Source organism: Anguilla anguilla, chromosome 7 (assembly GCF_013347855.1).
Source record: "Anguilla anguilla isolate fAngAng1 chromosome 7, fAngAng1.pri, whole genome shotgun sequence".
Lineage (NCBI taxonomy): Eukaryota > Metazoa > Chordata > Actinopteri > Anguilliformes > Anguillidae > Anguilla > Anguilla anguilla.
Window position 1 is genome coordinate 4,191,831 of NC_049207.1, and position 15,000 is coordinate 4,206,830.

The following is a 15,000-nucleotide window of genomic DNA, read 5'->3' on the forward strand; positions in this document are numbered from 1 at the left end:
AATATATTCTATTACCTATCTAAACAATGCAGTATATTGCCTAACTAAGCAATGTATTCTATTACCTATCTAAGCAATGTATTATATTACCTATCTAAGCAATGTATTATATTACCTATCCTAAGCAATGCAGTGTATTTTCTGTCTAAGCAATGCAGTATATTACCTAACTAGCATATTCATTCACAGTTAGGGTGAATGCCTTTAAGTAGGGCACCACACTTAATCTTATGCATGTGCAGCACACAGCGAGATGTCTCCTGACACAAATCTGGCAGCCATGCTCAGAGTTTGCTCAGCATTGCCCAACCAAGCGCTGAAGCCTGTAGTCTTCTGGCCAGAGCTGTCCCTAGACTTTTGGAGGCCCGAGGCAGAAAGTTATTTGGGGGAGGCCCTCTAAGACATTGACACCTTCTGAATCTTTTTTTTTTTAAAAAGAAAGGAAGTTTGTCAAAGGAAGGTGAGAAGGTGGGGCCCTGGGTGAGAGGGTGGGGCCCTGGCGAGAAGGCGGGGCCCTGGGCGAGAAGGCGGGGCCCTGGATGCAGTACCTGATCTGCCCTGTGGGAGGGACTGGCCCTGCTTCTGGCTGTGGCCATTCAAGCATCCCCGCACATCCTTTCAGTATTGCCCGTGTGTTATTCAATTACAAATAAATTTGGAAGCAGTTTTTCTGAAAGAGAGAGAGAGAGAGAGAGAGAGATAGAGAGCGAGTCTGCAAACGGAAACAAAATGGCTTCACAAATGCCGTCCGCCTATTTGGGCTAACATTTGGATTGGCTCAGCCCGGCGCACAAAGCCTGCAGCGAACGGCGGAATCGGTACAGTCTGTCCTAATGGAAATAGATCTGACACGTTTCGCCTGTCGGCGGAACGGCAGTAATAATCCTCGCCGTCTCCGTCAGTACATATCGCTGAATTTCATTTCGGGGGGGGGGCGGGGGGTGGCGGGGGGGGCGGGGGGGGGGGGGGTGGCGGGGGGGGGGGGGGGGGGTGCCAGGTAGCGGGAAATATTCCTCGGCGGATCTGCGTAGCCCGCGCGCGGCGGGCTTTCGGCTCGTGGGAGCGTTCAGCTCGGCGGACCGACCGTACGCCCCTGGCCACGGTTAAAAGAGCCCGTCAGCGTGCGTTATCACAGGTTATCACACAGCAAGCCGGAAGCCTTCCTTCTGAGAAGAGGTCACGTCTGGTAAAGGCAGATGGATTCCTATGATTAAATTATGCACCTATCTTTACATCTAATGTAATAAATTATGCGCATATCTTTGCATCTATTATTCGCTACATGTTGTAAGAAAAAAATGTACATTGCATTATTTTATATGCAGAAATGTGATCATTCATATTTTAATGTGAGGCCAGCAATTTGACACATAACCAGAAAATGAAATGTGTATAATTTCATAATTTCACATACGATTAGAACAGTTGGCAGCGTTATGGAACATGGAACATGGTGCTTTCATTTGCAATAAAAAAAGATTACCAGTCCTTGAGTATCCAAGTCAGGCCTTGAGCTAGATCTGCTCCTGCCTTGTACAGTACAGATCCCAGATCACTGCTATTAAGAAAGTGCAGCCCAGTCACCCCCAGACCACGTGATTGTCTCCCGTCCATCTGTTTACGGTGTTATGTAACCATGGAAGGATCCATTAGGAGGTGGACCGTACCGCAGCACCTAGAGCAAAATGGACTCTGCCGTGATGTCATCTTTCGAGGCCGTGAAATGGAAAAGGCTAAGGCTGGTTGTGACTGCATGCTAACTCTTCTGTCTGTCGCTTGGGCCTGGCCTGCTTCAGCACAGCTGAAGGAGATGTGATGGTTGGAGTGAAAACGGACAAGAAAACAGTTTGACCCCTCTGACCTTGAGTGAGCTTGCAGAACTTACTTTTAAAAAACTGCCTTTAAAAAAAAAAAAAAAATTATAAAAAATTTGGCATCTCCAATCCCACCAAAATTCTGGAATGTCCAATTTGTGAACTATAAACTGTGCTCATGTGCGCCCCCTGCTGCCAGCTTGGGAGAGTGAAGGCAACTTTCGGTTCTCCTTCGAAACACGCAGCGCCAGGCAGCCACAAGCTGTGCATGTGTAGAACGGGTGGTGGAGGAGACCCAATCATACGCATGCGCTGAGAGCAGACCACGGGTGCCCGGATGGCCAAAAGGGGTCGCTCGAGCACAGAACACCGCTGTCTTCGCCGATTGAATCTGCATTTAGAAGCTGTAGCTTTGTGTGATGTCCTAATCTACTTCTCACATGGAGCATGCCACAGCAGCTTGCCTTTTTTTGTGGGCGCTCTACAATTTACAACAAACATTTAAAAGCAGCATTTACGGGCTCAAAGCTTTCATACACGGAGATCCATAAATGCACAAAACAGTTTACGCTCACAAAGGCTAAGCTGGAGAAATGGCAAATGCCAAAAAACCTCAGGTTTAGCTGTATTGATACCCACGGGGGCATTGTTAATGCCTGGATTTGTTATCTTTGTTGGCATAGCTGTCACGATCTGTGGGTGTATACAACAGGTGAACGGTCAAGCGTTTTTTCTTCTTCACCGCGTGATATTGAGCGGCTGACTCATTCGAACAGTCACGCGGCATGGCAGCGAATCAGAAAACGGCAATTTGAGGATTCTGAAAGGCTCATATTTTGCTGTCGTCAGTCTGGCTGACATTTAGAGCTGAAAGAAAATGCGTGCATCTTTTAAAAAAAAAAAAAAAATAATAATAATCTTTTTGCAGTTTTCAGAATCGGTTAGTTTTTGGCTTTTGCTGCCTCTCTCTAAATTCGCTGTTAAATATTGCGCTACAAAGGGAACAGCGCGTTTTTGATATATTATTGTAGAAATTGGTCATTCGTGTCCTTGTCCTGGCACACCTGCACGGCCGGACTAATAGCTTTTAATCTGCTCATCAAAGAGAGCCAGTAAACACCTTCTTTGCAGGGAGGCCTTAATGGATCTGAATCTCTAATTTCCACTCCTGTGAGCAGATAAAAAAAAGCGGCGCTCTCCTTCTCATCGATATCTCGGCTCAAGCGTTTCGGGACAGTGACAGATCGCTTAATGGCTGTTTTTGTCAACGTGAATCGCGGCCTACGAACGAATTCCGAAAACCAGGGGAGGGAGGGGGGGGGGGGGGGGGGGGCACTGCACTGTGTTTGCAGCTTCCCCCTGTCAGTGAAAAATCTCGAGGCTCGAAAGCGGTGCGTGAGGCGTGAGGGGCTGTTTGGGAAAATGAAAGGGAGCGGCCAAACCCGCGATCCCGGGGCTGCTCTGTGAATGGAAGAATGAGAAGCAAGAAAGCGCGCGCTCTGATTGGTCCGTGTCAGAGCGCGGGGGGGGGGGGGGGGGGCCGGTGATGACTGCGGGTAAATGCCCTGCTTCCATTTTCCAGTTGCACCCGGGCTTTTATCTGCAAGGAATATCTGCAGGTGACTTTTCCAGAAAGACATCCTAGAAAGGAACTCTGAAGTGCTGTGCCTAGATGGGGGCGGTGTGTAGATCGACTGATCTTTTTTTTTTTTTTTTTTTGTATTCGAGGCTCGCATGCCTGAGTGAGCAACGACCCCAGTTCTTGAACCGTGTGATGTAAGCATTTACTGCGTATTTAAAGACTGATTAAGTAAGTCTGATTGGAATGTAGTGCCGAGCAGGATACTCTGCTCGAGATATTGAAGGAGCCATCAAATTTTAATTGCCTCCTTTTTCACTACTGGAAAACAGTGCAGCAGTGTTCGTGAAGAGAGTCCTGTGGCCTTGTGTTTAGCATACATTAGTGCCCGTTTCTATGACAAGGAGAAGGAAATCCATAATTATTCTTGGGAGGAAAAAAATGGATTAATGACTGCCAACTTGTTGAGCGTATGAAGAATGCCACATAACACAATGGCTCCTTGACTTTTGTATAGCACAGAAAAAGTGCCTTTGAAGTGCTTTTTAAACTGGCAACAGTTTTGAGCTCTGGGAATTCAAATTCGGAGTGTTTCAAATCCCCTTTGCACTTGACTGAAATGCGTTGGGATTTTGAAACTTGTGCCTTGTAACAGAGAGAAGATGTTCTGCAAAATGTGCCAATTTTTACATATTCATAAGTCAGTTATATCAGGTTGCAGGTTCAATTCCTGGGTAGGATTCTACCCAGTAATAGTAGTAGGTTTTTGTTTCAGCCCAATGCTGATTCAGCTCATTGACAAATCTCATGGTCTTCAGTCAAGACCTTGTTAAGCAGAATCAGGTGTCTTAGTGCTGAGCTAAAACAAAAAACCTGCACCCACACCGGCCCTTTTTGGATTAGAGTGGTCTCCCTTGTATTACCTGGTTGCAAAGAAAGACACATTAGTAGTGACACGTTCTCCCAGACTTGCCTGGAATAAAGGTTTGGCCCACCGTTCCTCCATCTGGGATAACGCTCCCATATCCCACACGTTCCGTATTCCGGATTGGGAATGTGAAGGCGCGCTTTTCCGTGCTGTCGGGGATCAGTCCGGCTCACGCTCTGGATTCCCGGTGGACCCGGGAGAAGCATCGCCACAGCTGGGCCGAGCGTCAGACTCCAGTCTGAACCATATGGACCGCGTCCCCAAAATGGGGAAGAGCGCCTGTAATTGGACAGATGGGGCTCCTGTCGGTTTCGGTAACTAACCGCAGCCCGACAACGCACCCAACGCACAGCTGTTCCGCTACGCCTCCTTTTCCTCACCTGCACCTCCACACCTGCACTCTCCACAGCACCTCCTCAGCTGCGTCTCCTCAACTGCACTTTCCACAGCGTTTCCTCACCTGCACCTCCTCACCTGTACCTCCTCACCTGCACTTTCTACAGCAGTCTCCTCAGCTGCACCTCCTCACCTGCACTTTCTACAGCAGTCTCCTCAGCTGCACCTCCTCACCTGCACTTTCTACAGCAGTCTCCTCAGCTGCACCTCCTCACCTGCACTTTCTACAGCGTCTCCTCAGCTGCACCTCCTCACCTGCACTTTCTACAGCAGTCTCCTCACCTGCACCCCCTCACCTGCACTTTCCACAGCGTCTCCTCACCTGCACCTCCTCATCTGCTCCTCCTCACCTGTACTCCTCACCTGTGCCTCCTCACCTGCACTTTCCACGGCCGTCTCTGAACCTGGTGGGTTTTTTTAAAAGATCCATTCCTGTGGACTGTGTGTGAAGCGTTTGTGGCAGATCAAACGCGTGTTCAGGTGAGAGAGACAGGAGGAGCGTGCGCTTGGCGGTGCTCTTCTCAGCCGAGATGCTGCTCCGTTGTTCTCGCGCGCGGAGACGCTACGTTCTGGCAGTTTGCTCCTGCAGGCGGAGTGACTCCCTGTTCCATGACAGGGTTCAGGTCCAGACTGCTTACGCTCCCAAATGGGCCCGGGGGGATTTTTCTGGCACACTTTTTAACTGTTTTGTTCCAAACTGTGTGTAACCCTCCACTCTCTGTCTTTCAGAACTGAAGACTGAAGGCTACTACTGTTCGGACCAGCCATCTGCATTGAATTAAAGGTCAGTCTCTCTCCCTCTCTGTCTCTCTCCCTCCCTCTCGCTCTCTCTCTCTTTCTCTCCATCTTGCTTTCTCTCTCTTCCTGTCTATCTTTCTCTCTCCCTCCCTCCCTCCCTCCCTCTCTCCCTCTATTCCTCTCTCTCTCTCTCTCTCTCTCTCTCTCTCTCTCTCTCCCTCTCTCTCCCTCCCTCTCTCTCCTTCTTTCTATCTCTCTCTCTCTGTCTCGGTCTCCTTTCCTCCCTACCTCTCTCTCTGTCTCTCTCTATCTCTAGCTCTGTGTCTGTCTCAGACTGCTTCTTTTCCTTCGTACAAAATGTCATGAGGTCCGGAGAGGTCTGTAGTTTCGTTTAAAGGGGTAACGAACGCTGAATCACATTTTTTTGAGCTCTGAAGTCGAGTACTCCTGTCTCCATTTGACAAATCACGTAAGTCCTACAGGGGAAAAAAGAAAAAGCTAAAATCTAATTAAGCCTGACCAGTGTGTCTTGTGCCAAAGAGAGCCACGGACTGCAGCCCAAAGGTGGAGAGTTTAGGCCGTGTTTCCCCTGGAGCCCCGCCCCTGTCCGTGATACAGGACTGTATGTAACGGCCCGTTTCAGTGTCACCAAATCAGCATCCCGTCTCCACCCCGTTCCTCTTTTTTTAAATTTGTTTTGAGAGGTGATTATGGACTGTCACTGTAAAAATAAGGTGGTTAGGAAGAGGGCTCACACGTAGCAGGCCTCGCCCAGACCTGGCCCACGCACCCCAATGCGCCCCCCCCCCCCCCCTCAACTGTATCCCCTCCCCACTCCCCCTCCCCCCTCCTTCCTCCCCCCTCCCCCCTCCCCCCTGTGCTCTCACTCTCAACCCCACGTCACATCTTTTAAAGTGGGCGGAGACGGGCCAAAACCTGGGGTGGCTGTACAGGTACTCTTTAAACCACAGGGGCCCACACTGCTCTCTGGGTGTCGGAGAATAGCGCCACACTTTCACTGCGACTCCAATTAAATGCACTTCCCAAGATGAGTAGAAGGGTCAGGTGGAGCGCTCAGCTAGATATTATACTGAGATTTCTTCATTACAGCACCATGCATATATTACATTATCCACGGTATATATTTATATAACTGCAGTGTAATATATGCGTGGTATTGTAATATCTAATGAATCTGCACAGTATATTCTCTCCACAAAATCGGCTTTGAGACAGTTTTGGTGGGAAAGTAGGGCAGGAGTTTGTTCCGCGTGAGGGGGGAGAGTGATGAAGCCCCCGTCAAACTCCGTTTCTGTGGATTCTGTGGGCGGCGGCGGCAGCAGCGGCCCCCTCACGGGTTAAAAAAAAAAAAAGGCCCGGCTGATGAAATATTGATTTTGCTTTTCTGGGAAGGAGAGATATAAAAACAGGCTCGGCGACTGGGACGCTGAGGCTCTTGGGAGCGGGCGGGAAAGGATCGTATATCCCGCTGAATGGATGGCCTCCACCCTCAAGCAGAACGTTATGTGGGAGGGGACAGGATGAGGCGATCGAGGGTGCGAGCTGGCCATCGATTTTTTTATTTTTGTTTATTTTGACGCGTCACCTTGATTTGCACGGGCTGCTTATGATTATTTTATGGATTCCGTTTTTATCTCAGGAGTTGCTAACGTGTTCTAGCCGCGCGCGTTTTTGGGGGCGGGCTGTTTGCGGTCGTCGCTGTTTTATAAGGTCGTCCGTCTTCCCGGAGGTTCTCCGCCACACGGGCCCCGGCACACGGAACAGGCTTTGTTCCGGCATGATCTATACGTTCAAGGTCAACCGCGGATGGAGAGAGCAGCGAGAAGCACAGTGAACTCGACACAAGGAGGAAACCCATTAATTATTTAAGGAAAATTTATTTCTGTCATTTTAAAAGGTCGGGATGCTAAAATTAACGCACGCAAATGCAAGTGTTATGCTTTTTTTTTCCACAAGCTTGGTTTGGCAAGTTTTTTTTTTTAGTGTTTGCTGCAATCACCAAATTGTGTGTGTGAAGAAATAAACGGGTTTCTTTCTGCTTTTAGTTGTCAGTCGAAGTTAAGGTCAAATGTCGATCCCAGCCTTCAGCTTTATTTTTAGCAGGAAGGGGCGGGGCCACCCCTGACAAAAATTCTATTTGAGCCCCTTCCACCCTGTTCGATACGTAACCCCTTAAGGTGTGAGGTCACAAACACGTGATTACACTGAACATTCTAATGCTGATGTCACAGTCACTACTGGTAACTGAAAGCAACGGAGTTCTAGAACACTGATTTAGAATTTTGGGGGTAAAAAAAAACCATTCCATTAAGCCTACTCTTCAAAGGGTTAAAACAGAAAAACCACACACACACATACACACACACACACACATTTCCAATATTACTGCCCTCTCCTGGTCCCTATCCTCTGGCAGAACCGCTGAGAGCCTCCCCCCCTCCCACGCACCCGCCCAGGCCCGCACATAAGGGGGGGGTGGCGGGGAGTGGGGGTGTAGAGGCCATTTCCTTTGCACTGCGCAGTCCTGGAAATCACTAGGAGCTCAATTTCCTCCGGGCTCAGGAGGAGTGAGAGAGAGCTCGGCCAGCTGAGCGCTGGACTCAGAGCCGCAGAAGCAGCGCAATCAGTCATCATTATTACCCGCGACACATCCCAAGCACTCGGGCCGGGCCGGGGGACAGGGCTGCATGCGTTAGGCCTGAGGGAGCTCTGCTGTCTCTTCCCCCCGGGGGGGGGGGGACAGGGCTGCATGCATTAGGCCTGAGGGAGCTCTGCTGTCTCTCCCCCCGGGGGGGGGCTGAGGAAGCTTTCAGGACCAAGTGCAGGGTAAAGCTAAACCGGGGGACCTGTGGTGAGCCAAATGCCCCCACCCACCTCCATAAAAATCTTACACACAGGTAGATTTGGATAGGTGGTCCAGGGATGTGATATGGAGATCCGGCGATAGCGTGGACGTGCGGGCTTCTTCCTCTGAGCAGGGTAGCTGTCATTTCCTCCCGCTTTCGATAGGGGCTAATAAGGCGGAGAGCCAGCTGTGTTTACGCTGTGCCTTTTAATCATCACTGCCGTTAGCGGCCGCCGGTGCAGCCGCGCGATTGGAGGAGCCGCCTCTGCCGGCGTCCAACCGCAACCTCCGGTGTTAGCTCCGCCCCCCGACCGCCAGGAGCAGTCAGGCGATTGGCTCTCCCGCTTGCTGGGCGTCCGGGGCGATCGATCACGTTTAACTGCCCCGTGGGGCATCTGCTGAGGACGCGCTGAGGCGGGCGGGCGGCTGCCAGGTGGCAAATCACCTGTGAGGGGCCGCAGGCAGCAGGTCCTGGAGGTGTCAGCTGAGGTAAACGTGCTGCTCTCTGCAAATGAACGTGACATACTTACTTTTCATGTGCACTGATGTGTTTTGTCAGTGCTTCTTCGGAATAGAGAAAGAGAGAGAGAGAGAGCGAAAGACAGAGAGAGCAAGAGAGAGAGACAGAAAGAGCAAGGGAGGGAGAGAGAGAGAGAGAGAGAGAGAGAGAGGGTTACAGTCTGGAATAAAACAGCTAAATGGAGTGGAGTGCAGAATCTCCTATGGCACATTTTGTAGCATAACCAATATGGATATGAACCCTGACATTAAACACGGAGAGATTCGATACCCATTTATTTGAACACCAAAGGAGATAAAGCCAACTCCATTTCAGGACCTCCTACTGTAAAGGCTGTCAGAAAGTCACCTGCGTTCACTCACAAAACAAAAGAAACCAAAGAAAATAAGAGAAAACACACAAATGAATAGATAAATGAAAAGCGATTGAATAAAATGCTGCAGACGCCCCCACCAGTCTCACAATAGATTGCAACAAGGCCATGAGCAGCAAGGCCATCCACCGTACGCAAGCAGATTTCCCTCCCAACACACCAACTTGTCAGAGAGCCGGTGAAGTCATTACTGAGTGGGATGAGGGAATACTCCACCTGGAGTCGCTCCTGTACAAACCCCCCTGAACACCAACAGAGGGTCCACTGCTGCCCCCCCCCCACACCTCCCGAATTCTGTTTCTCCTCTGCACCCACACTGCCAGCTTGGCCTGGCCAAACAAGAAATTAAACAAGCGACGTTTGTGTCTGTGTGCAAACCTGGACGGTACGCAAACAGAGACACACTGAAAAAACAACTCCCAGCCTCGTACCCAGAACCCTCGGCAACCAGACAGGTCGCCCAGTCTGCCGCAAGCCATAAAAATGTGAGCAGCTGATTACATTTGCAAACAAGAGGGGCACCGCTGACTAATACCCAGGTCAAAAAGGTTTGGTAAGGGCTGCTCATGAAAAGACTCGAGAGAAGGAAAGAGAGGGGGGGTGGGGAGAGAGAGAGAGAGAGAGAGAGAGCGCAAGGGAGGGTGGGAGAGAGAGAGAGAGACAGAAGGAGAAAGAGAGAGAGAGAGCCGGTATATATGTGAGAGAAGGGCCTTGCAGCTTCAAAATGGCTCCCTCGCAGCTTGTAAAACACAAAGGGGCCCTTCGTGGCGGTTAGCGCGGGCATAAATATCGGGGCAGCTGAGCTGACACACAGTGTAATCGCACGTGTCGATATTCATCATTGTTTAAAGAGCCCCGGCGGTGGATGGGTGCGACGGGTCCGGGTCGGTCAATCAGACGTTATGGATCGGCGGGACGGCGCAGGGCGAACGGGGGATCTGTGAAATGGGTCATCAGAAACCCGCTGAAAGATGTCGCCGCCTCTCGCCTGTCGGGCTTGACGGAACGCCGTCGCTAAACCGTAGCATTTTTTTTTTTTTTTTTTTTTACCGCGCGTGAGCTCTTAAAGGGGTCGGCTCCATCTATCTGCAGACGGGTCGCGCGTTTACCTGTCGTCCCAGGTGCGCACCACCCCCTTCCTTCTCACCCAACTCATGCCGTTATGCCAAATTTCCTGGGTGTCCGCACAGGACGCGGTTTCCCGTGCGTTGGCGGATGACGCAATTTACAGCTTCGCAGAGGAAACTGTCCGCCATTACGGCTCTCAGTGGCTCGTTCTGTCGTTGCCGGGGCGATGGAAATCCACGACGCGCCTCTCGGCCGCCTCGACCGCGGTTCGCAAACTCGGCCCCGCGCCACCTCTGCGTTCGCTATTTTTTTGTTCCAATCACAGTTCCAAACCCCCAGAACAGCAAGGCGCTGTTAATTGTCCCTAATTAGATACTGTGACTGTCTATTAGGGATGATTTTACCCTCTTAAGCCACATTGTGTCAGAAATAGCTGTGCATGTAATTAAAATGCCATATTCACATCCCGGGATTTTGTCCAATCAGATCTACGAATACTTTCATTTTCTGCAATGTGCTTTATGGCTGATTATAGCACAGTATTGAACCTTATTGAACCTGTGTTTTGTAGTTGTTCCAATGACCATGATATGCACTTATTGTACGTCGCTTTGGATAAAGGCGTCTGCCAAATAAATGTAATGTAATGAAATTTGGCTCTGTGGACAAAATCAGTTAATGTGTCAACCTATGCCCTACTTGACTGTTGAGATGGTGAACAGTCAGATGTAAAATTCATTAGTAACTTTCCTAAATAAACATATTTTGCCCTGGACTAGATTTCTTCTGCAACTGAGAATATCTAACAAGGTATGTCACATCTTGTCAGTGCTCCACATTCCTACAACCTAAAAAGAATTACTTAATATACATGGTCCACACGGTCCATCTTTAAGGAGTTTTGTAGTAATTACCTCTGATTGTTACAGAGGGACAGGTAACTACAGGTGAAATTATCGTGACATCTCTGGAAATGCGAGAGATTTGAAAACGGCGTCAGCCTTCAGCCCGTTCTCCTGAAAAACAGAGTTTAACACGTTAGCGCTGAAGCCGCATTATGCCCAAGCTTCCCATCCGGGGCGCGCGTGCCGAAGGCACCCGGGGTGCTCTGCGACTGCGTCTGCCCGTACAGCGTGTCTTTTTTGTTTCGTGAAGGGGAGTGTGCGCCGGCGCGGGCGACGCGCAGCCTGATTGCCCGGGTCGAGGAGGTTAATGAGCGACGTCGGCCGTACGCCGCGGCTCCTGTCTGATTGATCGTTTGCGTAATTCGCTCCCGTGTAGCGGACGCGCTCGGAGACAAGCGGGAGGTCAGCGGGATCAATTTTAACGATTTCGGGCGTCCCCCACCCCCAGCTCAAAAAAGTAGCGGGGGGGGTCGCCTTTTGATGACTCATCAAGTTTTCCCTCCTTCCTTCCGCCCTTCCTTCCTCTCCTCTCCCCTCGGCTTAAATTTAGCTTTTACCGCCGCCGCCGCGGTAACCATGGCGGCGAGCTGCCGGTGCAGGCCGTGACGAGGGGCGGGCGGTCTCCGCGTCCGTAAAGTTCGGGTTATTTTGTCGAGTTTTGTGGAACCTGCTTCCGTCCCCCGCGGAGGTTCACTGTGGCTGTGCTCAGTAGGGGTGCGCTGAGCACCTGTACCTGTTCAGTCAGCACGCTCACCTGTGTCCCTGTTTGGAACGGGGGTTTGGGTAGGGGGTTGGGTCCGACATGCCGTGTCCCTCCAACTGCCCTCCCCCTACTCCCCAAAACCACCCCCCCCCCCACTCTCGCCCTCGCCCCTCTCCCTCCTATGCTGTCTGTAGACAGGACACATATCTAGCATCTGAGTTTGCAGGTAACTGCTGGTGAGCTGTGTGTGGCCACAGGTGCCATCAGCAAACCTTTTTCGGCAGGACAGAAATTCTGCTTCCTGTCTGAATCTTCCAGCTGTGCGCTCGTTTTTGCTATCTTATGGACCGCAGTAGCAGGTTCATGACTGGCGGTCGGGTACACAGCACAAGCTTAGGCTGTATACTAGAATCCAACTGATTGCTGGGAGGTATGTTTTTTTTAAATTGGCCGATGCACTTTCAAAGTAAACAAGTTGCTCGGGGATTTTTATGCAGTTAATAAAATTGTCTGCCTGTGTTTTATGATGTACGATACTGTTTTTTATGATGTTATAGATAGTGTTTTACAATAGCGTCGCCTATCAGTGTGTAATATATACTGTATCTATCCGCGCAGAAGGAAGGTTAAATGCCCTCTGTAAAATATTCGCCCCAGTCCCCTTGGACGCATCTGTTTAGGGAGGGCAGTGGTTGCCTTTGCCAGGTAATTTAATTACTGGGTCACCCTGCAGAAAGGGGTACTGATTGTTCTCCAAATCCTCCCTAATCCGCATCCAAATCCACCGAGCGGTGGGGGCTGCTGGAGAGGGTGGAGCAGCCTTGCTAACTGCTGTGCCCCTCCCTGTCATTAGAAGGGTCTGTCTGGAGCAGCCCAGGGTCACTGTGACCTCCATTTGACCTCTATCAGCAGCTGAAATACAGCAGGTTTGTGTGTGTGTGTGTGTGTGCGCGTGTGTGTTCTTGTGTGTTTGTGACTGTGTGTGTCTTTGTGTGTGTGTGTCTGTGTATATCCGTGTCTGTCTGTGTGTGTGTGTGTGTTCCTGTGTGAGTGTGTGTGTTTGTCCATCTGTGTATATGTATGTTCCTGTGTGTGTGTATGTGTCTGTGTCTTTGTGTGTGTTGCTGTGTGTGTGCATCTGTGTATGTGTTCCTGTGTGTGTGTGTGTGTGTGTGTGTGTGTGTGTGTCTTCCTGTGCAGGTGCAAGCGTAGGTCGCTCATGAGGGATTCATAGGCAAGCGGGCAATGCCAATTTAGCACACTATGATGTCATAATCATAGGGGCCCGTGGGGGGGGAAGTTGTTCATCAGTTCTGCAGAACTGGACGCGAATGTTAAATTGATCCCTGCGGGAGTCCTCTCTTCAGCCGGTTGTGCAGCGCTGGATGTGTGACTTTCAGGCAAACGAGGGGAAACCAGAGGAGCCGCTATCAACAGCGCGGCAGCTGCAGCCCGCCGATCGGCGGGGCAGTGAAGTGTGCGCCGCTGCAGCCTGTCTGGCTCCATGTGCCGCTTTTGTGGGAAACCCATCATTTTACATCATGTGCCCTTATGAGTCATCATCACATGCCCCATGGAAGCGCTGCGTTAAAAAAAAAACAAAAAAAAGGTTCCAAACAACCCTCCAGTATTCCGTATCACAGCATTAATATCGCGGACCTGCTCAATCATGAGAGCCTGTGAACTTTATTCGTATCGCATCGCGGTGCCAGAGACTTTATTTAGATTAGTGAGGAGGACTGAGGAAGACGAAGGCTCTTCGCTGCTCGACGGGAGAAGGCGGTGGATGCTCGAAGCGTTCGCTGAGCCCTGTGCGCAGGCAATGACTGCTTTCACCCGTCCCTGTCTCCCGCACTCCTACTTCCTGTCTCCCTCACTCCTACTTCCTGTCTCCCGCACTCCTACTTCCTGTCTCCCGCACTCCTTGTTCCTGTCCAGGCTGCAGAAATGCCCGTTCTTCAGGAAAATTAAAACTGTGACCGTACTTTATTGGACACACTGATAATTTATTAATCGGTCTGGCAAGGGCTTGATTTGTCATTCATTTGTTACCTCAAACCAGACACTGCCCGGTGGATTTATCACCGTGACCCTTTTCCTTTTGCAGAAAAGCTAATGCTGGTTTTGAGGTGCCATTAAATTGCACTGGCGCTCACAAGCCTGTTTTGATGCCATCCTCGGTCGCTGCTCTGAATGAATGGAACACCTGGTTACCGGGGAACAGCCAATCAGTCGCCTGAAATCTGCTCTCCGCTTGTGTACGCAGAGAAAGAAGGTTCTGGAAACCCACTCTCAGCTTGTGTACGCAGAGAAAGAAGGTTCTGGAAACACACTCTCAGCTTGTGTACGCAGGGAAAGAAGGTTCTGGAAACCCACTCTCAGCTTGTGTACGCAGGGAAAGAAGGTTCTGGAAATCCGCTCGTGTGTACGTAGTTAGAGGAGTATTCGGAGCGCTGGCAGCCTCCTGCTGCAGCACTCAGCCAGAGGGGTAATTAAACCACCAGCGTTAATTGGGAAAAGTTTTTTTTTTTCTCTTTCTTTTTGTGGAAAGCAGCAGGCAGACTTTTTTGTGTGTGTGCGCGTAACTTCTACACGTTGGACAGATAACGAAAATACAGCGCGGAGGCGGCTCTGTAATAGCAGCCCTGTCGCCTCACCGCAGTTCGGTTTCAGGCGGAGTCGGAAGCTCAGATCTCATGCTGGGGCGTGACGTCACTTCCGGGTGCGTGACATCACTTCCTGCCCGGTAGGCGTTTTAACAGTCCAGACAGAGACAGGGCAAACTCAAAGCTGTCATTTTGTTTTTTGAGGGAAGCTGGTGCACGTTAAGCGGGGGGGGGGGGGATTGTTTGAGGACAGGCGGGCGGGGCAGCGGGGAACTAAATGATTAAACGGCGAAGCGGGCCCTCCGTTCGTCCGCCGATGTTCTTCAGGGGAACGATAAGTCCTCCCCCGGCCCCCGTCAGCACTCCAGCGCGATCTGCACAGCTGTCAGCGATTTGGGGAGCGATTGCTCTCTCGCCCGAAGCCGCCGTTCCGCTGTTTCCATCAAACCGTCGGCGGATCTGATCGGCGCTGAGCAGCGCGCCTGTTTTTGGGAGTGATTTCGG

At 50.7% G+C, this 15,000-nt stretch overlaps 1 protein-coding gene across 4 annotated transcripts in view; it reads left to right on the forward strand.

Annotated features, from left to right (window-relative positions):
* The window catches only part of syt1a (synaptotagmin Ia), a 231,418-nt gene that overhangs the window by 106,746 nt on the left and 109,672 nt on the right, over positions 1-15,000 (forward strand). For all 4 annotated transcript variants that reach the window (XM_035426718.1, XM_035426717.1, XM_035426720.1 and 1 more), the window contains one exon: positions 5,447-5,501. The gene's annotated coding sequence lies outside the window, so the exon portion shown is untranslated. The remainder of the gene's footprint in view (positions 1-5,446; positions 5,502-15,000) is intronic.